The sequence below is a fragment of the Equus caballus genome, chromosome 12, assembly GCF_041296265.1.
Source record: "Equus caballus isolate H_3958 breed thoroughbred chromosome 12, TB-T2T, whole genome shotgun sequence".
Lineage (NCBI taxonomy): Eukaryota > Metazoa > Chordata > Mammalia > Perissodactyla > Equidae > Equus > Equus caballus.
The window spans coordinates 8,188,463-8,216,362 of NC_091695.1; the positions used below are offsets into that span (position 1 = coordinate 8,188,463).

Genomic DNA, 27,900 nt, shown 5'->3' on the forward strand with positions numbered 1-27,900 from the left:
TGACAGTAAATCTTCAACTAAATTATTCATGCTATTTGTTTATAAACAGCACAACCAGTCAACCATGAAGTTTAAATTGGGAAATCAATTTCCTTGAAAAATATTTCGGGTTATATGGAACTGTCTTGAAGAATCTGATGTCTGCAATGAGGAATTGCTTTTATGACATCACTCCATAAAGAGAGCATTACAGAAGAACAGACACAGAAGCAATCCGGAATTATAAGAAAGACGGGAAAACAGGAGGAAAATGGCTTGAACCTTTTTGGAAGAGTTCCCAACTTTCTTTCACCCCTGCCCAGTCATCACTCCCAGGGCTAATATGCCAGGCAAGTACAGAATCGCCACAGAAATGTGATCAAAGATATAAATTAAAATTTATTAGAGCCTCAGATTCTTACTGATCTAATATTTTTAGCATTTCTGGAAATTTATCTGTCATAAATTAATCTTCAAGGGAGTCATAATTCAAAAATCAGCTGAAAAATAATGAGCCAAATTGTAGTTTTTTAAATTAAATTTTAGCAGATACTATTGGTAGTTTGTCCAACTTCTATCTGCCTCTGTTTCCTTCTAACAGAATAAGAAATTGTACTCCAGCCCCTGCCCAGTTCCTTGTGCCCACAAGCTTCAAAAGTCCAAAAGTGGCTGACTCTATCCTTAGCTATAAGTGATAGATGATCCTCTTAGGTTTAAGCCAAATCTGCTTAACTGTTTGAAGTTTAAAATGGGGTGCAGGAATGGGCACATGGCACAAATCTGGCCAAGACATGAGAAGTCCATTAAATTGTTTCCAGAAAAAGTAATCTCATTCTAGAAAAAAAGAAAGAAAGGTTTGGCCCCTCTTCTTCCTACAGATGTTGCTATGTATGGATCTAACATCTGGAACTGCTGCAGCCAAATTGCTTCTGGCATGAGAATGAAGACTTTGCTAAGGATGGCAAAGGAGAGAGATGAAAAGGCCTAATTCCTTGAGGACATCCTTGAAGCACTGGATCAACCAACTCTGAAATCTGTCCCACCTCTGGACATCCTGGTATGAGATTAATATATTTCCTAATGTTCACTGCAATTTTAGTTGCATGTTCTGATGGTTGTAGGATAAAGCATCCTGATACAAAGGGCTTAAAGAGAATAATGACAGCATGGTGAACACTATTGTGCCTATTCTCCCTGTCTACCTTACTAACATTACACTCCGTCCTGTTTCAGGAAGCCCAATTATGGATACATAGTCATTTCTAGACCAGGAAATTTATATGGATGTCTGCTCTTGGGGCTTATGAGAAAGCTATTGCCTCGTTTTAAAAATTTTTTGAGGGAAAGATGGCTCTGAGTGCCCTTTGCCTTTTGCTTTTTCTCCTTCTTGCTGTCTGATATGTGACTACATGCTCACAGGTTGAGCAATCAATATGCTAAGGATGAAAGAACAATAAATCAGAAGGAATCCGGATTCTGGATGCCTCCCTTTGTCACCAGTGTATGCCCAAAGCATCTCAAAGGAAATTTAAAGACGCTTACCACTCCCTCAAGGTTGTTTTTCAGAGCTATGTTAGGAAGAGATACCAGCTCAACTGGCCTGAACCAGACAGAGCCCCACTGCAAAGGCAGTGCTTGCACAGACAGCCTGGAGATAACCAAGAGTTGGCCTTACTTAATCTTTTTTTTTTTTAAAGATTTTATTTTTTTCCTTTTTCTCCCCAAAGCCCCCCAGTACACAGTTGTATATTCTCCAATGTGCATCCTTCTAGTTGTGGTATGCGGGACACCGCCTCAGCGTGGCCCGACGAGCAGTGCCATGTCCGCACCCAGGATACGAACCAACGAAACACTGAGCCGCCTGCAGCGGAGCGCGCGAACTTAACCACTCGGCCACGGGGCCAGCCCCTGCCCTTACTTAATCTTAATACTAAAATCTCCACCCTAGGAGGAGCCTAGGCCTCATTAGCATAACATGCGATACATGTGAGAGCATGTTTTCAGACTGCACCTGTGCCAGCTAATACCCACCTCTATGTATGATGACAAAACTTCTCTTTTAAATATTCATTCCCCACCCCAAAAAAAAGACCTGCTTCCCTTTGTTCAGGAAGCCACAACTTTGGAAATGATTCCACGTAGTCTCCTATTTGCTGCAAATAAACTCTACTTTGCATGACAACTACTTCTGGTGGAGAGCCTGATTTTCACTCACCAGGAAGCGAACCCACTTTGGTTCAGTAACACCTTGAGCAGCTGTGCTCTTCCTGAAAGATCTCCCTCCAGACTTTCTTGGCAAAAGAACAAAAGAAAGCCTTATTTGGATAAGACCCTATATTGAGCTTTAGTTACACAGCTAATGCAACCCCAATAAAAAAAAAAAAGATAGTTATTTATTAGCAAATAATAAAGCTTGGGAGGAGAACAGTTAGTTAATAAAAGTGTGGGCCCTGGAAATAGACTGCCTGGTTTGAAAGCTGGTTCTGCCTTTTGCTGTAGTAGGGTTTTAGATTAGCTACTGAATTTCTCTAAGCCATAGTTTCCTAACTGGTAAAATTAGGATGATAATAAAAATAAATCTACTCCAAAGAGTTATTAGAAGAATTTAATGAGACAAACCATATGAAAAAGAAAAAACGAGCCTGGAACTAAAGACATCCAAGAAATGAACGCACCCCCATGTGCCAGACCCCATTCTAGGTCCTAACACTATAACAGTGGACAAAACAGACAAAAATCTCCACTTGTGGGGAAGTGTGCATTCTGTTGAGGGAAAATAGATAATAAAGAATGGAAAAAAGAAAAACATACAGTGTTAGATAGAGATAAGAGCTATCAAAAATGCATGTCATGGAAGAGAAGTAGAGAGTAGTTGAGGTGAAGTTGTAATTTTAAATATAGTGGATGAGGAAAACTCCACTGAGAAGGTGACATCCTTGTAAAGACCTGAAGGAGATAATGGAGTGAGTCATGGGAATCCCTGGGATAAAGGCATTTTAGGCAAAGAGAAATGCTGGAGCAAAGACCTGAGGCAAGAGCATTCCAAGCGGGTTCTACAAACAGCACAGAAAAAAATATGGCTGGATCAGGGCAAGCAAAAGACATTTTAACTATTAGATTGAAACAATTTATTCACTCTCAGAAATTAGTCTAGAGGTTTCAGACGTCAAACCAACTCTTTCTATACCATCAGAATATGAAATGAATATAAAAATAGTGAAAATGCTTATATGAAAATTGCCCCATCTTCCATTTCTCTCCACAGCCTCTACAGTATATCAATGGAATGAAAAATGATTGGCTATGTCTCAGTCAGTTTGGGCTGGCATAACAACATATCATATACTGGGTGGCTCAAAACAATAGACACTTATTTCTCACAGTTCTAGAGGCTGGAAAGTCTAAGATCAAGGTGCCATCCAATTCCATTTCTGTTGAGGGCTCACTTTCTGGCTTACAAATGGCTGCTGTCTCCCTGTCTTGACATGGCCTTTCCTAGCGTGTGCATGTGGAAAGAGAGATCTCTCTTTCCTCCTCTTCTTATAAGGCCACCTGTCCCATCAGTTTAGGACCCCAAACCTATGACCTCACTTAACCTTAATTACCACCTAAAAACCCTATCTCCAAATATAGTCAACATTAGGGGTTAGGACTTCAACATAAGAATTAGGGGGTTGAGGGCAAAATTCAATCCATAGTAGGCTATCCTAAACTTTGTCTTGAATTGACTTGCCGTTCAATCCATTGACCAAAATAAGCAGTTGTTTAGAGACACATAGTTCCAACTCTGAAAATTTTGCCCCAAAGTTTATTGTCAAATAGACCCTCCAAACACCTGAGTTCCATTAGAAATTAAGGAGATTTGGGGTCACCCCTGGTGGCCTAGTGGTTAAGTTTGGCATGCTCCACTTCGGCAGCCTGTGTTCAGTTCCCAGGCACAGACCTACACCGCTCATCTATCAATGGGTGTGTTGTGGCAGTGACTCACATATGAAAAGAGAAAGACTAGCAGTGGATATTAGCTTATGGTGAATCTTCCTCAGCAAGAAAAAAGACAAAAAAAGAAATTAAGGAGGTTTTTCTGAGGAAAATCTGGCAGTGCTAAAGGAGAGGAGTGCTGATAGCCAGCATTGTGGAATCAGTCATGAGTCTGCTCGTGTGGCTATGGAAGAAAGTGGTTATCTCCTCCTAGACAATACGACTCCTTAGACAGACCTCGTGAGAGAGGTGTTCACTGTTATTGGTTTCAAGAAGGACATTGCCTTAATGTCTCACTCCACCTACATAATAGGAGCTCTAACTAGTAGGAAATGGTTCATACTGATGAGCTACCATTTTAATACAACTTTCATTGGCCAGATTTTTTGAGAGAGATTATGACATAGTGACTAAGAACATGGAACCAAACTGCCTGGGTTGAAATCTTAGATCCACTACTAACTAGTCAGCAAGTTATCTAATCTCTCTGGGTCTCAGTTTCCAGTTATTAGAGTAATAACAACACATCTAGATCATGGAGGTGTTATAGGGATTAAATGGCATTAGTAAATATAAAACAGAAGCATGCCTGGCATATAGTAACGACTCAGTTAATGTTAGCTGGTAGCAACAATTTATTAGAACAGGCCAATTTTTTTTTAAAGTACAGAGTCATCCATATGTGTTGATCTGCTGCTGTAGGGCCAAACTTTTGGGGGGTTTGCACACACCACAGTGGTGTGCAGAATAATGGCCCCCCAAGATTGCCAGGCCCAAATTCTCAGAACCTGTGAATATGTTACCCTACACGACAAAAAGACTTTGAAACAGGGAGATTATTCTGCGTTATCCAGGTTGGTCACATCCAATCACATGAGTTCTTAAAAATGTGGAAACCCTCTCGGCTGTAATCACAGAAAGATGGGACTATAAAAGAGGGTCAAATAGATGAGATATGAGCACTCCAGTGCTGACTTTGAAGATGGAGGAAGGGGACCACAAGCCAAGGATTGCGGGCAGCTGGAAAAGGCAAGAAAATAGATTCTCCCTTACAGCCTACACAAATTAGCACTGCCCTGCCAACACCTCGATTTTAGCCCACTGAAATCCATGCAGGACCTCTGACCTGCTGTAAGATAATAAATGGATGTTATTTTAAGTCACTAAGTTTTTAGTAATTTGTTATCCAGCAATAGAAAACTAATACATAGTATAAATTAATTATTTAAATACAGGTTTAAGTCATAGATGATGGAGAAAGAAGGCTACAATCAAACCACAATCCACTCTCAAATACTCAAAGGGAAATCATCTGGAACTAGAACAGGATAAAACCATCAGAATCCATTACAAGTTTGTCCAACTATGAAACACATCTCAGAACTCTTTATTTTTATTCAACTGGTTTAAACTAACAGAAATTTTTTGGCTTATGTGACAGAGTTCAAAGAAAGTCTGTCCTTTGGAACTGCTGACTCACTAGTTCATCGACAACATCAGTGCCCTGTTTTCCCGTCTCTTCTCTCCACCTTTTGCAGTGACAGCTTGATCCCAAGGCTGGCTTCCCTCATGGTAGAAAAGCTACAATACGCAGAAGGAGAGAACTCTGGCTTCATTAGCCCATTCTGTGCTATAGGCCCATTTCTGAAAGAACTCCTTTGGGCAGAGGAATGCTATGCGCCAGCTGGCGTAGACCGAGTTAGCTAATCCAGTCACTACAGAAGAGGGTATAGGATTATCCTGATTGGTTTAAAGCAATCAGATCCCACTCCCGGAACAAGAGAGTGGAGCCAGTTCCTCTCCCTCCCTGTGCCAAATTATATAAGTTCTACACAATGAGGGCAAGTAGAAGGGGTGTTGAAGAGACAGTAGTTCAGAATTCTATCCAGACCTCAAATCACTAGTAGGACTTTCAAGGCATGAGGCCTAATGTGATAGAAAAGGAGGAAAACAGAGTCAGAGAAAAATAAGAAGTTTAAGGAAAGTAAATAGAAGATAAGAGAAGAAGATGCACATAATAGGAAATTGAAAGGACAATAATATATGCTTTGGATGATCTTAGCAAGAACTTCTTAGTGTTATGAAACCTGAGTGATGAACAGACCACATTTACAAGAAAGAAATTAAACTTACACAATTCAACAGCCCTATAAAATTTGATTAAAAGCATAGGCTTTTTTTTTTTTTTAGTGTGGGTTCAAATCCAAGCTCCTGTGCCTACTAGTTGTACCTCCTTGGGCCCCTCTCTGTCTCCATTTTTTTCATCTGAGGATAATTTATTATTATTACATAAGGCCCACATCATGGGGTAATTTATGAGGTTTAAGTGAGGTAAAATACATAAAATCATTTCAGTATAAGAACTATCTAATGTTAGCTAAATAAAACAATGTTATTTGAACAAGCACAAACACAAAGCTAGGTAAAATATCTTCATGCTTTTATCTTTCATAGATCTTTAGACTCAAAATAAATTTACACATTAACTTTAACCTACAAATCCAACCAATTCAAATTATCAATATCAATTTAATGTGATGGGTAATGTATTTTCTAATAAATGACACCAGGGGCCGGCCTGGTGGCACAGTGGTTAAGTTCACACGCTCTGCTTCAGTCGCCCAGGGTTCATGGGTTTGGATCCCAGGCACAGACCTACACACCGCTCATCAAGCCATGCTGTGGTTGTATCCCACATACAAAATAGAGGAAGATTGGCACAGATGTTAGCTCTGGGACAATCTTCCTCACACACACAAAAAATGACACAGTGCTCACAATAGCAGCTTGACCTGCTCCAGAGCTGTGTTCTTTTGAGTCCAGCAGCTCTGTTTAGTTAGTTTTTTTAACATAATATATCACGGAATTGTTCATTCTTCCCACCATTTTTCCTTATTCAGACCCCTGCACAGACTGCCATCACATCATTTGGCCTTTCTTTGGAACAAAGGCATCACGTATATGACACTCCCTTATGTTACTTATCAATATAACTTAACAATTTTTAAAAGCACTTCTTGATGCAGTACAAAGGCAAATGAGGATCTTGCAAAGGTTATAAAGATAGTCTAGAATATGCTTAATCATGCAATGTGCTAGAATATGTAAAAATCATGACTACAGAAAACGTACAGACTACGTTTTTAACACAGATAAAAAAGACTTTGAAATTATTAAAGATTTTGTTTACCTTGGTTCAGTCATTAATTTAAACAGAGACTGCAGCCAAGAAATCAAGAGAAGATTGAGACTCAGAAGGACAACAATGAAGGAATTAGGGAAGATCAGCCAGTGTAAGAAAGTCATTAAAGACCAAGGCCAAGATTATCTACACCCTCAAATTCCCAATTACTCTGCATGGGTGTGAAAGCTGGACAGCGAAGAAGGTTAACAGGAAAAAATATGGTGTTGGAGGAGAGCTCAGTGGACACCCCCGCCTGCCATAGAGACAGACAAGTGGGTCCTAGAGCAAACTAAGCCTGAACTGTCACTGGAGGCAAAAATGATAAAACAGGCTGTCCTACTTTGGGCACATCCTGAGAAGGCAGGATTCTGTGGAAAAGATAATAATGCTGGAAAAGGAGAAGGTAGAAGGAAAATAGGAGGATCCAATATGAGATGGATTGACTCCATAAAGGCAGCCATGGGCATAGGCCTACAGGACCTGAGTAGGGCTGTTGAGGACAGGACACTGTGGGCATCACTCATTCATAGGGTTGCCAGGACTCAGAGCTGACTTGACAGCACGTAACATATATGTATATATACAAAGAATATGTTTTTGGGGGGATTATCAGATAAAAGGAGACATCAAATTAAACAATTCTCAAAAATAACCCATGGACCTCTGAGAATGCTTCTTCATCCCTTAGTTTGAGACATACTGCCGTATCTTGGAGTCTACCTACTATGCCCCTTTCTTGCTCTGCAGGTAATTTGTTTCTCTTCCCACAAAGTCCTGCTCACTCCTCTTCTCTGCTCAAGACCTTCCCCCACTTACTTATCCCCACAGTGTGTTGATGATGTGACCTGTCAAAGCCAAGGACATTCAATTCAGACTTCTGACCTATGGCCAGGATCTCTTAAAATTCTATTTGCTGTATGAGTGTGTGTGTATAATTTTCTTACTTTTATCCACAGAGCTTAAGAAGTTAGTCGGGCCAAAGACTGCCCTCTACTTCTCCCTAGCTCACTATTACCCCTCAAGAAGACCTTGGGTGAATGGCCCATCCAAGTTCTGCTCTGAGCAGAGAGACAAAATCCTTCCTTCATTGATATGATCTTCCTTTAAGGAACTTTCCCCAGGATTGGCTCCCCTCACCACTGACACTGAAGAAGTAAGGGACTTAGGGCCCAAGAAAAGCCTACCTCTAGCTGAGACAAAGAAAATCTCTTCATAATCCAACATCAGGAGACCACATGGAGGATGAAGCAAAAGCTTCAAAGACTGTCATAAAGATTGTGCATTCACTCAGCTTTGTCCTTTGTTGGAGACCTCTCCAGGGCATGACTAAAGCAGGACAGGATTCGCGTGTCCAAGACCCTTGACCTGTGGTCAACCATATGGACATATTACTTTTAAAACACAGAAACAGAGGAAATATAGCTTTTGTAGAGCTGCCCTTGAGCTCTAGTGCCCCTTTAGCGGTGCCTTGGAGGGCTTCTCCACCTGGTCTACATCTGTATCAGACACAAACAATCCTGGGCTCTTCTGTGGCACCTGTCCGACATACCAACAACCTGAAGGGAAGACAACGGCTGGAGTCACTCAGTGAGCCTGCAGCTGGGGCAGCTCAGGTCCTGCAGCCAGAGTGGAGCTGCTGTGGCATCTGACAGGAAGCAGAAACAAAGTAGATGACCAGCTGCAGAGGGGTTTCCTGCTCTGTGCTGTGCCCCCTCTCCACTAGTAATAAGAGGTAACATGAGTTAGCCACTTAACTCTGTGCCACACGTTGCTCTCAAGCCTTTATATTTACCTACGAGGTGTTGTGGTTTTTTTGTTATCTCCATTTTCTAGGGAGTGGGAGGGAATTAGGCACAGAAGAGTTAAGTAACAGAGTCAAGATCACACAGGTGGTAGGTGGAGAAGCCAGGCTGAGAACCTACGCTGCTGCTGCTTCTTAAAGAGACAAGCATTCCGGGGAGCTTTGCCCCTTATGCTTGACACTGCCTTCATCGCGAGGCAAAAAGTGGGTCACGGTGAGACTAGAAGAGGCTGGAAAACTCCCCATGACAGAAGGAAACAGTAGACAAAAAAACAAAATGAAGAGAGCGAGATGGGCAGGGCGCTATGTTTTTGGTCATCTTTCTGAAACAAAGCGGTGGTTTCAGAGAAAAGAAAAGATCTGTCGTAGCTTTGAATTCCTGTCATGCTAATAAATGGGCCATCGAAACAGCTGGCTGCCCTCTAATCACTGCCATGGGAGTTATTTACGCTAATCCTTTCCCTTGTAGCCTGGCTGGACAAGGATGAAAATCCTCAGCATCAAGTATTAAAAGAGACAGAGAAAGCACACTAATTTACAGGGTTTCCCTTGACCAGTTTTCTTCATTTGAGTCCTATTAGCTCCGATAATGTACCCTCACTATTAATCAGCCAGGGAGAGCAAGGTAACAACCATGTGTGTGAATGCGGGTACGCACCTAGTGGCCTTCAGTGTTGTCCAAAGTACCCAGAAAGGACAGGAGGACATCCAAATGATCCTTCCGGGTTTCATGAAGCATATAAGTGACCAAGTCGGTCAATATTCCAAGAAAACACCCGGGAAGTCCGAAGTAGTGGATGTTCTGTACAGCTCTGCCACTTTCTTGCTGCTCTTTGCGCAAGGCATTTAGCCTCTCCAAGCCTCAGTTTCTTCAACTTTAAAATAGAGGAAATGAAATACTTTGCACAGGAGTTGTGAGGATCAATGAGGCATGCGATATGATGGTCTTAGTACAGTGCACGTCACAGAGAAAGCACTTAATAACAACAACGACAATAATAACAACTAGTGATTGTTAGTAGTGGTATTTTTCTAACTCCCTGCTTCCTAATGGCCTAATTCAATTTTAAGAGGAACCTTCAAAGGAACAGTAATTTGGAAGCATCTGAATCACTTCCCATGAGCTTTCCCCTGAAACTCAGTGCTAAAGTTCTCTTCTTCTGACTCCCTCTTTTCACTGAAGTTGCCCTCTTCTGACATGAGAGTGGCCCAGCCCGTGAACAAAAAACTGGGACAGTGATGTGTCTTTCCATGAATTCAAGAACATTTCCCTTTATTCCAGCGTATGTGTCCTTGGAGCTCATCTCTCAGCCCTCTATCTCTTAATCCTCTCCATTTCCTGCCAGTCCAGCATGACAGAAAAGCACAACCTGATTATATCAGAATGCACTCATTCACTTCCCACCCCCAGGAGCTCACAGTCTTGCACAAGGCTTCCCATTTACCACCTCGGTGATGAACCAAAAGCCCTGGAAATGGAAAAGCTTTCTGGCTCTGAATCAGGGTTGTTCTATTAGTCATTCCAGGATCTCAAGAGGAAGAGTCAGAAAAAGCAAGAGAGGTTCAGAGATAATGTGCAAGAGGAAATGGAAGAGTCAAAGAGGAACAAAGAAGCTTCACTAAAGAAAAAATATTGCTAACAAACATGCCAAGACCACTGACTTCATTAAACACAGAGAGGCCCAGTAAATGTGTATCTGGTGGAGTAAAAGCTTTGGCTTGAGCCAGTTCTACATGGTATAGAACTGGGACATTCTAGCTACATGACCTGGGACAAGATATTTAATTTTCCTGAGCTTTAGTTTCTTCATTTGTAAAATATAGATACCAATATTTATTTCACAGAGCTTTAATGAGGATCAAAGATTATGTGTGTACAAGTGCTTAGCGCACTGCTTGAAATATAGTAGGGGCTCAGGTAGAGTTACTACTTAGCCAAAGGTACTATTACTGGTTAGAGGTATTATTTAGCCAAAGTACTAGGCTTGCAGCAGCATTCATGTTTTCTAAGATGCTCCAACTTTCTGTTTTGCATTTTTCATAAATATAAATCTTAAATGTTTACTTAATAACTAGAACATATGAAAACTATGCTGGCAAAAAGTGACTAAGGATTAAGCTTATCCAGAATAGTCCTAAGGAAAACCAAGATGAAGATAGATGGTACAGGAAGATGTAATATTTAGTTCACTGAAATATGTAGAAGCCTGAAGAATCTAGAGGAATTCTCTGCCACAGGATATTTCCAAATACCAGCTGGAGGACTACTTATTCAGGTGGAAATGTTCAGCAGATAGTTGGATAGATTGATCCAACATGCAGAAGAGATAGGTCTTAGCTCTTAGCTGGACAGTGTTTTTGGAGCCATCCACCCATATCTATCTAAGGATAGGTCACCCAAGAAAGGTATGTAGAGTTAGGCAGACAGAGGATCAAACACTATGAATGCCAACATTTAAGGGTCAGGTGAAAAACAAATGAAAGAGACAGAAAGATGTTCCAATGAAAAGGATTAAGGACTACTCAGTATTCATTGGCTATGACCATTAGACCATTCATTCATTCGCTCATTCAATTAATATTTATCTTGTGCTTTCGATAAGCCAAGACATTATGCTAGGTGGAGATATGGTGATGAACAAGGCAACCCAGACTCCACCTGCACGGAGCTTACTATCTAGGAAATAATTCAGATATAAACAAGTAGTTGAACAAGTCCACTAAAAGACCTTTCAAAGAGTCAGTGGGGAAAGAAACCAGATTTAAAGGCAGAAGAGAAAATGAAGACAGTGGAAGTAAACTCTTTCAACAAACTTAGCTACAAGGTAAGAAGAGAGGGGATAGAGAGTTAATATTCTGGAAAGATTTCAAGCATCACGTGGAGGTGGGGGACTTCCAAACTTCAGATTCAATTATTCTCTCATCAATTCCTGGCCTTCTCAAAATCCAAATAATAATGTGAGTTATGTCTACACTGACTATGATGGAAGCAGCTACCTGAGCAGATTGACTGTTCTTTTCTGTCATCAGAGACTATAAGCCCAGGGTCTCTCCCCACAGTCCCCGCACAGCATATGTTCTCTTCTGCAGTGTGAGGATATCTGCGTTAGCCTAAGTACACACAGCAGGCCCTTTAATTAATGCTCAATGCACTTCTTACATGAGTAAATATCACTGTGTTCCCTATGGAACTCAGGCATCTGGTAGACTTGCATCTCCCTCAAGATCCTGCTTATTTCTCTTATAATCAAAAGGCATAAATCACATACTCTTTAACTTTGCCCAAAAATCATAGTAAGCCTTATCTCCAAACACTCTTTGGCCTTCAACCTCTCACTTGGTTGATTGCTTTCACTCTAAGGAGTGAAACCGTCAAATTCGTGGTTCTCAGCCTTATTATCTTCATGACTTTCATGAGCAAAAATACTAGGATTTTCGGTGGCACATTGAGAGGGATTAAAAGGTAAATGTCAGTTTTTAAAATATATATAGCCAAAAATGAAATAAAAATGCATTGTCACTACTCTATTTAGTTGTTTATCCTTAGGCTTTGCATTATGATTTGAACAGTTTTTTACACTAATCAAGTTCACACATGTACACTCTGAAGGCAAGATCCTCTCATGTGTCAGTACACAGGCAACTCATCTTTACCGTGATATTAAGCTATGCATTTTATATCTTACTTGCCAAAATGTACCCTACTCTACAACCCTTCCTCTCAGTAATCTACCTCCCAGATATCATTGTAACACTATATTTCTTGGCAACCCACCTGTGGAAGTTTCCAGTCTTCCATGATACACAGGTTAAAATTCAATTTAAGCTCTGTTACAAGCAAAGAATTTTGAGAGTTCAAAACCGGAAAAGAATTTTCCAAAACATAGAAGACAGTTTAGTGTATATATTTTGGTTGAAAGACAGAGACAAATGACTGAGAAAAACTTCTTATCTTCCCTCAGAACATGAGGGCCTTGTAGCTGCTGGTATAACCCTAAAGCATCTAGAGGTATCCATTCAATTAGCCAAAGGTAATTGACCATACATCTTAGCTTTTCCAGGACAATATCAGTTTATGCCTATTGTTCAAGTATCTCAGTGTTCTAATGATAGCATCCCCTTTCACTCTCAAACATGTCCTAAATTGTACAATAAATTATTCAGTCATCTCAGACAAAGAGCATCACAAATCTTCCAACCAGTTAAACATCTAAAATCTTTTCCAAATTTTTAACCAACTTTAAAATCACACAACTATTGTTGCAAAGAAACGGTTCTCCAAAACATGAGTTAATGGAAGCCAGCACGTTTGAGAAAGAAATGCAAACATTTCAAGTACGATAGTGCATCCAGGGACAAACAAGTATAAAGAAGTCAACTGTTGTTGACACTGAGACTGGGAAGCATTATAAATAAGCGCTGAAAGAAGTATTCAGAGCTTTAGGCCCACATTGCCAAAGTAAATCAAGGCTGCAAAGATTTCATGAGACCCTAAAGAACACATCAAGGTCTAGTGAAGAAAACTCTAGTATTTTTTTAATTATTATTATTGATTTTAAGTTTTTAGAAGTTCTCAGATTGCCAGAAGCACAAGATCAGATACTGTCAGTGAGTTGAAACAAATGTGTCTGGCTTTAACCATTTTGTAGGTTCTATCTGCCTGAACCAGACTCTAACACTCATACTTATACCCCTCATTGAACAGATATTCCATTAAACTACCTGAAAACCGGAGTGAGAAGCAATGAACCCTGGCATTTGGGAAAATCTTGAGGCAGTGTGAATTGTCATTTTGTTCATTTGAATTTATGGCCATCCACTTTTAGTATGTCTTGTTAACATCCTTCCTGTTTCACTTCGGTCTTTGCTCATACTTGCAGCTCTGAACCTTTAAAGAGCAGTTATCCCATGCATTATTTCATCCTTCCAAACATTCACAAAATCGTGCGTAGGACTTTCCCTACCCTCTCTCAGACCCTATCCTGGGGTTTCAGTTATAGCCCTAATCCAGAATCCCTGCTATTTCTCATTAGGCTTTTTTAATAGCCTTCTAAGTGATTTTTTGAGACAATGCGATTCTGTTTTTAGCCAAGTCAATTTCACTCAAATTTGCAAGTAAAATTTCATGAGAGGCTATATGAAATGCTTTATTAATCTCCAAATATACATACTAGACTCACCATTAATCTCATGCCCTTCTTTATTTACCAGTGAACTTATTTTTCCAACCCTTTTTCTTTAATATATATGTAAAATTTTTCCTCTTCTCTTTTAACCTCCCTGCTATATTTTCTTCTGGTAATAGATCACGCCACTTGATATGACCACAGAGCTGTGCTCTGCTTTTCTGTTTAAAGAATTCAAATGAAAAGGACCAGAATAGTGTGGAAATCATCTTGAGGGCAACTGAAGGAAATAAAAATACTTGGCCTGCCCCAAAAAGTGAATAAGTAAAAACATAATATCTGCCTACAGGTATCTGAAAGATTATCAAATTGTAGCATTGAGGAGCAGAATCAGGACCAAGAGATGAGAATTATAGTGGCAGAACGCACTTCCACAGAATTCATTCATCATTTCAGCAAGCAGTTATTGAGAGCTTTCTATGTATAAAGCACTATTTTGAACCTGTGACAGATGCAAAGGAGAATTAATTGAAATCCCTGCTCTCAAATCCTTTGCAATCTAGTATGGTCACATAACACACTAGAATAAATATAACTGTCTGACTCTGGAATGGACTGAGTCATGGAGCAAGGAAGTGTTGGTCACTAGAGGGATACAGGTAAAAGTTGAATGACCACCTGTCAGATACGTTGTGGGAAAGATCTCTCTTTTGGGTGGGTGTCTATTTATTTATTCTCTGCCTTGTTTCAGAACGAACTCCCGGTCCAGATTTTTCTTGCTCCTAAGCTATGTATTTCATGAATAACAGATATATTATTTTTGGATCCTCTTTTATGGGTAAGCCATCATCTCCTCCAGAATCCCTTTGCTATTGGGGACCTAGGTAAAGAAAAAGAAGTAGAATATATATATATATAGGTCCCTGCCAGACAGAAAGAAGAAGAAAAGCAATCTTCGTTGGCTCTTTGGAATATAGGAAGAGATACAGAGGGAAAGCGAAGAGGTCACCTACACAGGTCTTCATTAGAATGGAACCATAGAGGGAAAGGGATAGAAGTATTGCAGTAGTTGCGGAAGTCCTCAGCACTGGAGGGATGATGGCAGGATTCACCAGTTCAGCTTGGAGAGGGCTGGAAGTCTCTAGGAGCAGCCACAATCATGTCCAACATGCTGCAAGATGTAGTTCATCAGAGACAGATGTGTTATGCTGGGTATGTGAATTTGAGGCAGCACCCTTGGAATTCACAGCCTGTGTATAACATGTGGTTGATCCAGAAATGGCCATGTGTCCCCACTGAGGGAACAGAGAGGTACTAAACAGGCAGGCAAAATATCAAAGACCTGGGGCTGGAACAGAGTCCCTAGTGAGCAGAGTCACTGTAAATGAAGGCAAATGGCCACAACCATGGTCTCCATTTGCTTGTACCACCACATGTCCTAAAAGGCCAGACAATATCAATGGAAGACCAGCATAACCCCTGTACAGTCAAAATCAGTAAGAATTCATGGGATGACTAACAGATATCAGATCACCTTTTCCTCCAATGCCACAGAGAAACATAAACCTCCTTTCAATTTCTAGACCCCAACTTGGAGAGAAGCAGGGTAAAGGAAAGGAACCTGAAAGAATAACTTTAGCCAACATAATCAGAAATCCAAAAGAGATTATTTAATCTGGAAGAAGTTGAAATACCATCACTAATTGGTAAATTTCAGATTTTACCCCTTATCCTGTAATTACACAGCCCTCCAAACCCCTATGCACACATAAACACATGCACCCTGCTACCCAGTGAGATAAGGTTCATAAGAAACATTTGATTCATTTTAGAAAATCAAAAAAATTAAATATTCTCATGTATCTAAGTGGTAACATATGTAGATTCTTGATCCCAACACAAATTGATGAGCATATATTCGTATATGTGAAGCCAAATTGTTAATAATTCATCAAGAAGAGCTTCCTGGAAGAAAAATAGAGTCTTGCTCTCTCTTAGTGGGAACATTGACAGGCTCTCGCAAAAGGTCTCATTGTTTATTTCTGTCTTTTTCCGTGACTACTTTCTCCAATAGGATTATTAGTCTGTTTTAATGCTGTATTTTAATCTCCTTCATGTTCTTGAGTTTTAATAAGTTTTCTCCATACTCTGCATTGTTATTAATTTGCATTCTTGAAGAAGTTGATTACCCCTACATTGCGGTACTCACTGAACTCAAGAACATATTTTATATGAAATGTGAATTACAGCAGCACAGTCACTGAAAGAAAGCTTGTCTCTTTCCACATAGTATATTCTTCCCTGTCCTTACGGTTTCCAAACTTCACTGCAGGCTTCTCTTTATTTTAAGACATTCTTGTGGTTTTATGCAGAAATCAGAGACTGGAGATCCTTTGTACCATGTACATAAGCTTGATGTTACTGGAATACCTATGGAATTATCCCCAACAAGGAATGTTATTCAACATACATTGTAGCTACATGGATTTTTCCAATCAGGTACATCAGAATAAATCATCAAATCTCAATATCTGGAATATATGAAGGCATATAAAAGATTATTACCAAAATCTGTCCCAGGTAGCTGATTTTCCAAGGGAGAAAAGGAAAAGAAAAAATTGGCTAGGCTCTCTCAATTTATCATTTGGTGTTCTGGGTGATTAAGATGGAGGGTAGAGAGGTATGTTGGCTGAGCTGTTAGAAAGCAAGGCTGCCATATCCATGGGGCCTGGAGAGAATAGCAAAGCATTAATGTGACTAAATGAGGCCTAGATCAAGAACTCTGGACCTCTGGGAAGGAAAAAATTAAAGCACTGAAATGGTGGCTCCTTCTGAATTTACCACACTGTGATTTCCTTCTGCTGGATTCTCTCAGCTTTCTCCAAATAGCAGAGTTCACAGAGAAATGTGACAATGGGCACAATGGGTTACCAAAAGAAATCCATCCCCCTTTATCTTTAACAGGGGAGGAACTGGTTATATATGTTAGTTTGATTTGCAACAGGAGATCATCTCAGTTTTACTACAAAGAGCTAAGGAAGGCAGGAAGTTTTAGGCTCCTTTGAGTCCAGCCAGCACACACACACAGTCAATCCTGGCCATCTTCCTTTTCTTACACTGGTTACTGAAAGGCTGTTAAGTCTCTGAAAAGCTGTATCAAATACCAAACAAAACCCTGAAAGATGGCAAAATTGAAAGGGGACACTGAAAGCAGCCAGTCAATGCCTGAAGCCCAAAGTCTTTGTCTGCACAGTTGCTTCTTTTCATCATCTCTCAGATCATAAATTGTTTAACGCTTGTGAAAGGTGTTATAAAGACAGCCTACCTCTAAATTTAGGCAAAGTCTGAGATGTGAATGCATGAGAATTCTATCGGATTACTTACTGTCACCCAAAACCCTTTAGGGGAATTTTAAAAAAACGCATTTGAAGACCTAATACACAATCATTCACAGAGATCTAAAGCAATGTCTAAAAGATGTCTTCTCTCTAGGTGAAAAATGAAAACGCAGTTTCAGGAGAAACGTTTTCATTTTTTTCTTCTGTCTTCTCCAATCTGTCACGGGAGAATTGTACCGAAGGCCTTATTTTTGACTGTTGAACCTTTGTTTAAAGAAGACTTGATAAACACAGTACTTGTTTTTCCACTATCAGGGAAAAGAAAAGAGGCAGGGATAATTCTAAATTGCAGAAAATGGTACAGTTGTTATCATTTGATATGGGAATGTATTGTTTTATCATTAAGATTACATCTAACTAGGACTTATTTTCAGATAACTCTGGTCCCTAGGATTAAATGAGAGGAAGCAAATTAATCTATTTGTCAAAATGTTAAGAGAATTTATGGACTTCATGGTATCCTCTACGCCACGGGAGTTAAGCAATATGTTGAACGAAGAGTGACTTAGAAAAAGGCTTTCAAAAAGATTTTATGAGTGACATAACTTCCAAAATCCCTCATCACCAATTTTACCCTCCTCCCAATTCACAAGCACTACTCTACCTACATCCATAATGGAGAAAGAGGACATTATAGTCTGAGAAAAATCCTACTGAAATAGATTGCAATCTTTACCACAAGAGTGAAGAGTAAAATAAGAGACCAACTGTGTTAGTCAGCTTGGGCTGCCATAACAAAACACCATAGACTGAGGGGCTCAAACAAGAGAAGTTTATTTTTCATAGTTCTGGATGCTGGAAGTCCAAGATTCAGCATGGTCGAGTTCTGGTTAGGGCCCTCTTCCTAGCTTGCTGACAACCAGCTTCTTGCTGTGTCCTCATGTGGCGGACAGAGAGAGAGCTCTGGTGTCTTCCTCTACTTATAAGGCCACACTAATCCCGTCATGGGAGCCCCACACTCATGACCCCATCTAAACCTAATTACCTCCCAAAGACCCCATCTCGAAATATCATCACCTTAGAGGTTAGAGCTTCAACATAAGAATTTCAGGGGGACACAAATATTCAGTCCAGAGCACCAACAACTGCCCCAGTTTACTTAATGGGGAATAAAGCCTGGGAAACTTCGTGAGTTGAGGAGACAGAGTTCAGAATTCAAGGAGTATACAGTAGCTAGAATTTACAGGGCAAATAATCAGAAAAAAAGAGCTGCAAAAAGAGATCTGCAAAGGGTACCTGAAACCAATCGGTGAATATACTAAGTGAATATACCAAGGAGAGATCCAGACCGACATCTGTGAGACAATATAGTACTATTTAAGGAAGAACCAAGTTTTAGGCTGATCCAAGATCCCCTTCCACTAGTCATCAATTTTCAGAAGAGATGAATACACCAAAAAAGAGGAAAGGGAAAAAAGTCTCCAATCTACAATTGGAATGTTACAGAATGTTTCTATGAGGTAGTAATGAGTTTGGTTTCTTCTACAACTCACTTAGCTACAGAGTCCTAATTGCATGGCACGCCTGCCCAAGAAACATAACAATGAACTCTGTTGTTGACCTTTAATAGAAAATATAGTTAATAGTATTAAACACAATTATACTGTAGTTATGCTTGATACATTCAGTGATATTCATTATTATGTTTAACAAAAAAATGTACTTAATTTTCTAGTGAGCTTTTTTCACATAAATTGAAATTAGTAACAAAGTATTTTTTTCCAAAACCAAATTATGTTTAGGATGCTCAATTTTTTATGTTAAATAATGGCTTTCATGAAGAAAATGCCATTCATATGCTTCCACATCTAATTCATTTGTCCTGGTATTGAATATAGGAATTCCAAGAGAAAAGAGAGAGAGAGAGAGAGAAAGTATAAGGAAGAAAGAAAGCAACAAAGCAAGGAAAGAAGAAAGGGAGGGAGGAGGAGAGGTTGCAGAACAGATATGTAGTATAATCTCCTTTGGGATGTGTATAATTTTTTTAAAGGTATAGGAAACTATTAATGATTAAATCTGGGAAACAGAATTGAAAATATTCAAACAAAGCCTGGATGACCAAGTCTATACTAGTATCTAGTACTAGTCTATTCTAGTATCTTGAGTCCAAGTCAAAACCCATAGCACGAAAAAATAAGTCATTGGGGAACCTAGTGACATATCTGACCAGCATCATTAACTATTATTTATGAGTTTATTTTCACTTACAGCATACAGCTACATATAGAGAATACTTTTGTAAGATAGTGGTTATATTTAAATGATATATCTTCATTTTGAAAACCATATTTTTAAAGAGAGGCAATGTGGTTTACTGCAGGAGTTGACAAATCTAATCCATTACCTGTTTTTTGTAAATAAAGTTTTATTGGAACACAGCTACACACATTTATTTATGTATAATCTATAACTGCTTCTGCACAACAACGGCAGAGTTTAGTAGCTACAACAGAAACTATATGGTCCACAAAGCCCAAAATATTTACTATTTGTCCCTTTAGAGAACAAGTTTGTTGACTTGTGGTTTCGGGGAGAGAGTATAGCTTTGAAGTTAAACAAACCTAGATTCTAACCTTACTCTTGCTAATTGTGTCTCTGAAATTCAGTTTATTCATCTTTTTTAAAGGGGAGTTGGGGGAAGGTAGGAGTAATAATACATACTTTGTAAGGAGTTGAAGGATGTTGGGAAAGGTACATGGCACAGGAGAAAAGCAAGAAATTGTTAGCAAACACATTTATAAATAAGGAGATAAATAGCAAAAGAAACAGCTAAAAGAGAAAAAATGTGTGACTCTGGGTAGTATGTATTGAAAGTCTACCAGAAGATTGTTTTGCATTATTTATATATACAACTGTTGGACGTCTAACTATTTCTCTGATTAAAAATTATTTTATTTAAAAGAACATTTCTATCAAAAATTTTTAGAGTATGGTATTTGTGTAGGAACCAACAAATCCAGCACTGGGACAACACACATGTATGGAGACTTTAAATATGATAAAAGAATCACTGTAAATCTATGAAGAGATTTTGAATATTTTAGTAGACAGAATTAAGAATGTAGTCTCACTACATAAAAATTTTTAGAAAGAAAAAAATGAAGTCACTCCCCATCTTATATAAGAAGGCAGATTCCAAATGGAGCAAGGTCCTAAATATGAAATATATATGCTTTCATTTCTCTTGGGTAAATATCTAAAAATGGAATTGATGGGTCATCAAGTAGTTGTTTGTTTAACTTCGTGAGAAATTTCCAGACTAATTCATAAACTGATTTTACAGTCTCACTAGTAATGTGTGACAGTCGCAGTTGCTTCACATTCTCAACAATATTTACTATGATCAGTCTTTTTAATGAGTATTCATGACTAGTATCTCAGTGTTCTTTTAAGGTGAATTTCCCTAATAACTCATTTGCATTTTCTGGATGATGTTAAACACTTTTTAATGTACTTAGTGGCCATTTGTAAATCTTCCTTTGTCCATTACCTGTTCATCTTTTGCCCTTGTTTCAATCTGGTTACCTGTCATTTGATTACTGACTTGCACAATGTGGTCATATATTTGTCAGATGTATGTATTATAACTATATTCTCCGATCTATGGATTGCCTATTCATTTTGATGAACAGAAGATTTTAATTTGCTGAAATCATTCTGTCATTCTCTTTTTCCTTTTATGGTGCTTCCTGTTTAAGAAATCTTTGCCGACCCCAAGGTCACAAAATATTCTCCTACATTTTCTTCTAGAAGCTTTGTGATTTTAGCTTTACACTGAAATTGATGATCCATCTAGGATTAAATGTTGTGTATGGCAGGAGGTATGGGTTAAGGAATACCTTTTCTCTTATAGATAGTCAGTTATTCTGGCACCCTTTGTTTGAAGATCTTCTTTCCTAGTTCAATTGCTTTGGCAACTTGATTGAAAATCAATTGATCATATAAGCCTGGATCTATTTTTGCTTCTCTAGTCTGGTTCATCGATCTATTTGTCTACCTCCATTTCAGTAACACACACTCTTGATTATGGTAATCAATTTGATTATTGGTTTCAATAATTATTGTAATCACCTCGATTATTGGTGACAAATTCTTTTAACTTTTGTTTTGTAAAAAACAGCTTTATAGGAAGTCCTGAAATTAGAAAGTATACATCTTATTTTTCAACAATTAGCTCGTCAATATCTAACCCACAAAAGCCTGTTGGAATTTATATCAATTTTGGGAGAATTTACATCACAACAATATTGAAGTTTCAATCCATGAATATGATATCTCTCCATTTACTTAGGTCTTTAATTTCTTTCAGCAATGTGTTGTAATTTTCAATATAGAGGTCTTTAACATGTTTTACTAAATTTGTCCTTAAATAATTTTTATGTTTTTGAGATAATTTTAAATGGTATTTTTATTTCATCTTGCAATTGTTCATGACAGTATATAGAAACACATTTGATTATTATATATAGATCTTGAATCCTGACAACTTACTAAATTCACTTACAGAATTTATGAGAGAGAAGACACACTTATTTTTTCCTGGTAGTAGGAAAGTTGAGCCTTTCAAATCTAAGTATGATGTTATCTGCAGGTAATTTTGGTAGATGGCTTTTATAAGGTTGAGGAATTTCCTTTTAATTCCTAATTTGCTGAAAGATTGTATCATGAATGGATGTTAAATTTTGTCAAATGCTTTCTCTGCATCTATTGAAATGATCATATGATTTCTCTCCATTATTCTGTTAATGTGGTGAATCACGTTGATTTTCAAATGTTAAACCAATCTTGAATTGCATTGATTTTCAAATGTTAAACCAATCTTGAATTGCTGGTATAAACACCACTTGAGCATTGTGTTTATCCTTTTTATGTGTTGCTGGATTTGATTTGCTAAGAGTTTTTGCATGTATATTTATGAAATATATTGGCCTATATAATTATTTTCTTATAATATTGTTGTCTTGTTTGAGTATCAGTGTTACACTACTCTCATAAAATGAGTTTGTGTAAAATTGGTATTATTTCTTCTTTAAATATTAGTAGAACTATGTAGACTTGAAGTTTTCTTTGTGGGAAGATTTTGAATTATAAATTTAATAACTTTAATAAACTGGGCTACTCAGATTTTCTATTTCTTCTTGTGTCAATTTTGGTAATTTGGAATTTTCAACAAATTTGTCTACTTCATCTCCACATTGATGTGTACCAGCATAAAGTTGTTCATGATATCCTCCTTAGTTATTTGTATGATCTTTAGTGGTGCCCCCTTTATTATTAATGATATTTGCAATTGTAATGTTGCTCTAAGTTTCTTTATCAACCTACTCTATCAAGGTTATCGATTTTATTAATCTTTTCAAAGAACCAACTTTTGTTTCCATTGGTTTTCTCCATTGATTGTTTTCTATTTCACTGATATTTACTTTTATCTTTATTATTTATCTCCTTATAATCTTTTCGTTTAATTTGATATTTAGTTTTTTAAGGAGAAAGTTTTCATTATGGATTTTTACATTTTCTTCTTTCTACTATAAGCATTTAGAGCTATAAATCTCCCCCTTGAGTTGCATTAGCTACAACCAACACATTTTGATATGCTGTGTTTTAATTTTCATTCAGTTAAAAACATTTTCTGATTTTCCTTGTGATTGCTTCTTTGACCCATGAGTTATTTAGAAGTGTGTTTTTTATTTCCAAACATTTGGAGACTTTCAAGATACTTTCTCTTATTAATTTTCAAGTTCATTCAGTTGTGATTAACTAACATACTCTGAATTATTTTAATCATTTTAAATTTATTTAAACTTGTTTTATAACTCAGCATATGATCTTTCTTGGTGAACGTTCCATGTAAGCTTGAAAATAATGTGTATTCTGCAGTTGTCAGGTACAGTGTTCTATGAATAACAATTAGGTTGAAAGGGTTTATAGTGCTGTTCAAATTCTCTATATCCTTATTGCATCAGCTACTGAGAGGGAAATATTGAAACCTACAACTATAATATGGAACTATTTCTCCTTTCCTTTCCATCAGTTTGCTTCACATATTTTGAAACACTGCTATTAGGTCCATGTACAATTTGGATTGTTATATCTTAATAAATTAACCATTTTATCATTATAAAATATTCCTCCTTATTTCATATAATAATCTTTATCCTGAGGAATATTTTATATAATATTAATACAGCCACTCCACCTTTCCTATTCTTAATATTTACAATAGCATAACTTTCTTTCTTTCTTTTAATTTTAATGTCTGTATCTTTATATTTAATGTGCACCTCTTCTATTTGGCATGTAGTTGGGTTTTGTTTTTTTATTCACTCTGAGAATATGTTTTTAGTTGAAATGATTGATTGATATTTAAAATGGTTATTTATATGATTTATTTTAAGTCTAATATCCTAGGGATTTTTTTTGTCCTAATTATCCCTTATTTCTCTCCTTGTCTGGTTTTCCTTTTATTTACTGAGCAATATTTAACAATCTACCTTGCCTTGGAATGTTTTATTAGCTAAAAGTTGTTTTTTAGTGGTTTCTCTAGGGTTTAAAATATGCATGTTTAATGTATCACATTCTATGTTCAAATAACATCATACCACTTCACTTGACATTATACAATTTTAGTTATAATAACACGACAAAGTATATTTCTGTTTCCAACTCTCACGTTCTTCTATTATTCTTATAAGTTTTACTTCTGCACATATTATAAGCATGTATAAGTACATTTTTACAATTTTTCTGTTATAGTCAAGTATCACTTAAATAAACTTTAAAATAAAAGAAAAAAATTAATTTACCCACTTACTTAACATTTCCATTGCTCTTTTTTCCTTTATATAGATCCCAATTTCCAACTGGTATCATTTACCTTCAACCTGAAGAACTTCGTTTAGCATTTCATGTAGTGCAGATCTGCTGGTGACAAATTCTTTTAACTTTTGTTTTTCACAAAATGGCTTTTATTAGCTTTCATTAGCTTTCACATTTGAAGAATATTTTCACTCTATATAAAATTCCAGGTTATAATTTTTTCTTTCACTACTTTAAGGTTGTCATTTTGTTGTCTTCTGTCTTGCAATTTTTTTCTGACGAGTAGACAGACTCATTCTTACTACTATTTCTCTGTATATAATGTGCTATTTTCGTCTGGCTGCTTTTAATATTTTCTCTTTATCAATTTTTTTCAGCAGTTTGATCATAATGTGCTTGGATATGGTTTCATTTGAGTTGATCTTTCTTCTTTTTTTGGTGTTCATAAATGTGGGCTCTAGATTTTTTATCAAATTTGGAATTTTTTCAATCCTGATATCCTCAAAGTTTCTTTTTTTTTCTTTCCTGCCCCAAAATCCTTCCCTCCACTCCTATTATGACTCCAAATTACATATACATAGGACACTTAAATAAAGTTAGGTAGAGTCTGACAAGTCACTGAAGATCTGATCACTTATTTTCAGCTTTTTTTCATTTGGCTCTAGTTTTTATAGTCTATTTTGCCCTTTTCTACTAATTTACTAATATTTTGTTCTGCAAGGATCAATCAGCTATTAATCATATCTAGCATTTTTTTTAATTTCAGATACTACATTTTTCATCTATACGTTCCATTAGGATACTTTTTATAGTTTCCATTTCTATATTGTAATTATTTTTCCTAATTATAGGTATATATATTTTTCTTTATATCCTTGATCATATTTATAACAACTGCTTTAAAGTCTTTATCTGATAATTGCATCATATCTATAATTTGGAGACAGGTTTCTATTAAGTGATTATCCTACTGGTTATGGGACATATTTTTCTGCTTCTTCACATCTCTCATACATTTTGGTTATATTATGGACATAATGGATGCTATATTGTTGTGCAACTGGATTTTCTTGTCTTCCTGAATAGAATATTGTGTTTTGTTCCAGAAGGCAGTATATTTACTTGTAGCCTGCTTGATCCTCTTAAGTCTTGCTTTTGTGATATGTCAGATTGATTCTAGGATATCAGTTACTCTAGGGCTAAATTAGTCCTTCTGCAGCTTGGACTTTCTATGCTCTTTACTGAATGTCCAGGTGTTCAACAAGGTCTTTCTATTCTGACTAGATGAAACGTGAATGTATCCCAGCACTGTACAAGCTCAGGTCAGCTCACAGCTCCCCAGTGGCTGTTCTTTCTCGAGGAGTTGTGCTTTGCTGGACCATACGGAATCTCACTCTGTGCATGCAGATTAGTATTTGGCCAAAGAATCACGTATAACTCTATGCAGATTTCTGACCTTTGTTTCCTGTATAACTCGTCTCCCGAGTTCGCCTTCCACCCCACAAATTCAATTTCCTCATTGGCCCCAAACTATGATCGCTGATTACTCAGCTCAGTGATACCACTAGGCTCTATCTGGGCTCTTCTTTCTCACACTGCAGTCTGCAGAGTGGTTCCAGGCAAAAATCCACTGCCTTGTAGTAGTATAAACGTCTCATTTATGGCATGGCTCACCACTTCTCTGTCATTTTACATGAAATTTCCAAGGCCAGCCTAATCCAACTCATTTGCCTTTCCCCCTGCTGGTGTAAAAGCTGCAGCCAGATGTTCTTCATCAAATTCTGTCTTGTAAGCACTTTATATCACAGAAAAGACATTTTATCTTTTTTATATTTAGAAATTCACTATATTCTTCAGACCACAGTTGGTTTGGGGATAAGAAGATGAGCTGGAGAAAGCTTTCCGGTAGGTGATTAATCACTTGTAATCAGCACTTATAGCCATTCACAGGTGAGAGAGTCGAGTCGAGAAAAAAGTGACTTCACTATCTTTTTAGGGTTATTACAAATCCTACTAAGGTTATGCTCATTAAAATTGCTATTAACTTTTCTTCCTGCATCAGGACAGTTAATTAATTCTTCCTTATATTTTAAGATTAAGGTAATTAAGGGGGCAAAAATAAGCGTTAACATGTCCATACATGGGCCAACTGATTCCTTTAGGAAGTTCTTAGAAAAGATTTTTAAAAAGGCATATAAAAATGGAATTGTGGTAAGTTATCCTGAGCCCCAGCTTAAAAGGCAAAGGTCAATAGTCAATGGATATTTTATATATTTACCTCACCAATTTGGCCTGAATTCCTCTTCGGTTTTGTCCTCCTGAAGTGTTTTTCATTCTGATTTAGAAGATCTAGCTTTTACGAATTCTGAAGCCTATATAATTTTAAGTAGAATCTTTGAGTAAAAGAATAAAAATTACAAATACAAGATTGCTAAGACCCTCCCAGGACCTAGCAAGGGGCCAGTGAAAAGCAGTAAATCTGCTCTTGTTGCTATCCTCTTTAGCAAATTGCACTTTTTAAATCTTCTTCGATGTATAAAATGACATTTTGTACCCTATTATGTCTTTAGTGGTTTTATATTATCTGTCGTTAGTTTATTCTTTATCTTCCCCATACTTTTCTGTAACATCTATGAATCCCAGGTAAACGTCTAATCTTTGAGGGTAAAATAGCCAATATTTTTAAAGCATTTACAATATGCTACGTAATCTTCTAAGTTCTTTGTGCATATTAACTCAGTTAATCCTTCTAACAGTTTATGAAGTAGATACCATACTATGTTCTCCACATTTTACGAATGGGAATGCTGAAGCATAGAGAAGCACATAGGTGTTCAAATGGCAAAGTTTGCCTTTAAATGCAAAACCAGACTCCAGAACCTGGGCTCTTAAACACCATACTCTTCTGCTTCTCTTTGATTTACAGATGCTGAATGTTGAAAGGACACCCAAGATTTTGAGCAGTATCCTAGGCACCAAGGTATGAGGAGTGTCTGGGTCCAAGAATACCCAGTTAAATATTGATTGGCAGATGCTGGACATTAAGAGCCCACAAGATCAAGAATGAGACTCCAGAGGATGAAATGGAATATTTTATGCCTTTCCTTGTCCAAGTAATGTCTCATCCTACTGCCTTCATCAGATATGAGTTGGTATGATGGTGGGAGGGGGTTGAACTAGAATGGACAGCGAAGGACATTACAATGAGAGACTGCTTTGCATAAGCTATTGTAAATATTTACTTTTTTGAGCCTTATTTGAGATGTCCCATTGTCTATTTCCAGGATCCAGAAAATATAAAAAAAAGTGTCAAATTAAGCAAGCCAAATTGATCTCTGTCTTTATTACACTATCCAGGTGACTCCAGGAAGGCCAGAACTACTGATAAGCATGAAAAAAAAGTATTCGATATCAGTGAAACAAACAGCTGCAGATAACCAGAGCCCTTCTTCTTAATGCAGTTAACATCAAGAAGTATTAGTTGCAATTACATGATGGGAACTATATACAAAAATAAATCCCTAGATACAATCCTGAAGATTCAGATGCAATAGGTCTGAGGTGAAGCCCAGATAGTTATACTTTTAAAAGCTTCATTGTAATTTTCCTGTTCAG

The 27,900-nt window shown here is 37.5% G+C and overlaps 2 long non-coding RNA genes across 3 annotated transcripts in view; one reads left to right on the forward strand and one right to left on the reverse strand.

Moving 5' to 3' along the window:
- The window catches only part of LOC138916568 (uncharacterized), a 298,642-nt gene that overhangs the window by 131,511 nt on the left and 139,231 nt on the right, over positions 1-27,900 (reverse strand). The window lies entirely within an intron of this gene.
- Positions 187-27,613, forward strand: LOC138916567 (uncharacterized). Of its 2 annotated transcripts, none has more exons than XR_011423840.1 (3): positions 187-329; positions 858-1,036; positions 27,212-27,613. It is a non-coding gene; the product is annotated as an uncharacterized lncRNA (long non-coding RNA). The 2 variants fall into 2 exon arrangements; XR_011423841.1 differs by lacking the exon at positions 27,212-27,613 and adding an exon at positions 5,193-6,449 and having other exon boundaries at positions 191-329.